This window comes from Heterodontus francisci, chromosome 8, assembly GCF_036365525.1.
Source record: "Heterodontus francisci isolate sHetFra1 chromosome 8, sHetFra1.hap1, whole genome shotgun sequence".
Taxonomy (NCBI): Eukaryota; Metazoa; Chordata; class Chondrichthyes; order Heterodontiformes; family Heterodontidae; genus Heterodontus; species Heterodontus francisci.
In genome coordinates this window covers 111,236,358-111,237,946 of record NC_090378.1, presented here as the reverse complement: position 1 = coordinate 111,237,946, position 1,589 = coordinate 111,236,358, and the positions used below count along the sequence as shown (strand labels likewise).

General features: G+C 46.1%; 1 pseudogene; it reads right to left on the bottom strand.

Annotated features, from left to right (window-relative positions):
- Positions 1-223: 223 nt before the first annotated feature.
- Positions 224-1,166, bottom strand: LOC137373238 (N-myc proto-oncogene protein-like; annotated as a pseudogene).
- Between the last annotated feature and the right edge of the window lie 423 nt (positions 1,167-1,589).

Genomic DNA, 1,589 nt, shown 5'->3' with positions numbered 1-1,589 from the left:
CCAGCTCTGAGTCACATGACTGCATCCTGGTACTTGTCTCATTATCATACTAAGACCTTAAAGGGACATCACTCTTAAAGGCAATCATACACGATCCCCCTTCTTTCCGAAGATACGTCTCATATGCTGAAAGTAAAAACACATAAAATTAGATAACATCAAAATTATTTACACAGCTATAGAGATTATGAACTTTACATGTGCAGGAGCTTAATAGTTCATTTCAGTGGTTTGGCAACTCTTGCTTGGAGAATTTGCGTCTCAGCTGTTGCTGTTCTTTCTGAAGTTTCTCCCTCTCTGCATTCAGTTTCTGTTGCTCTGCCTTCAGCCTGCTAATATACTCTGTTGCTTTTCTCAGGATGACCACTTTTGAGGCCTTGTCATTCTTGGAAAGTTCCAGCACCTCATCTCGAAGAGCCAACAGACAATGCTTCAACTCATTCCTTCTCTGCCTCTTCAGGACATTATGTGTCCTTCACCTCTCCTCATCCTGCATGTCTGAAGGCCTGGGGCTCAAGGTCGAGGACTTGTTGGGGGAAGAGTATTTGGCCTCAGGAAGGTACCTGCCTGTTCTGGTTTGTTTTGGTGCTGGCGGTTCTCTAGAGAGCAGGGGTGAGGGCATGGCACAGTTGTGCCGTTGCTGGATTTCCAGGCTGCACTGTTTGATGTTGGCCAGAGTCTGTGAGTGGGTTCCGGTCCTTGGAGATTTCCCCTTGGCTATGCTCCCCACTGCCAGCCTTTGCTTCTCAATGGTTACGTCAATCTCTTCTTCTGAGTCGCAGGAGCGCGAAGAAATACTGCCTGTTGACAAAGAACTTTCACCATCTGAGTTTGGATCTTCATTTTCTTGGTATGGCATCTCTGAGAAGGGGCTGATACTCTCCAAACTAGAACCACTAAGGTCCTGGAAGGACTGTGACTCAATGTGGATAACCCTTGGTCTCTTCTGCTGTAGCTGGTACCTTGGTGACCTTGTGGATAGTTATGATATTGAGGTCCTTACACACAGGTAATCCTGCCACTGCTGGTCCGCTCATGTCTACAAGGTAAAATGTTTCTGGTTTCCATGCCATCTTTCCATTGCTGCATTGCACTGTTAATGTGTCACTGCAAGGGATGGGTGACCTGTTGAATGCCGATAACTTGGCAGTTGTCGGTTGTATCATTGATTTCCAACGACTCCGGTACATATCTTTGATGATTCAGACTGGTAGGATATTTGCACTAGCTGCCATGTCAATCTTAACCCTTGGTGTATATTTGCCAGCTTTCTTTGGAAACATGATGTTAATAATGGCAAAAGCTTCCAGTTGTTTGATTTCATCAATGTGATGTGCCAGGGTCACAATGTGAAATGCCTGCTCGTCTCCTGTCTGAGAATCGCTCCACTCTGAGTCTTGTCTCAGGTTTGTTTCATTGTGGACGTTGTGCATCGACTTGCATTTATGCAGGTCTCTAGCGTTCTCCGTGCTGCTGTTGCCCCATTGCTGCACCTGTCTTCTGTTTGTCTGTGTCCTATTGCGATATCTGGCTGTGTCTTTCGATCCACGTTTCCTGCGTAGGTAGACCCAGTGTCCTTTTGCACTTCA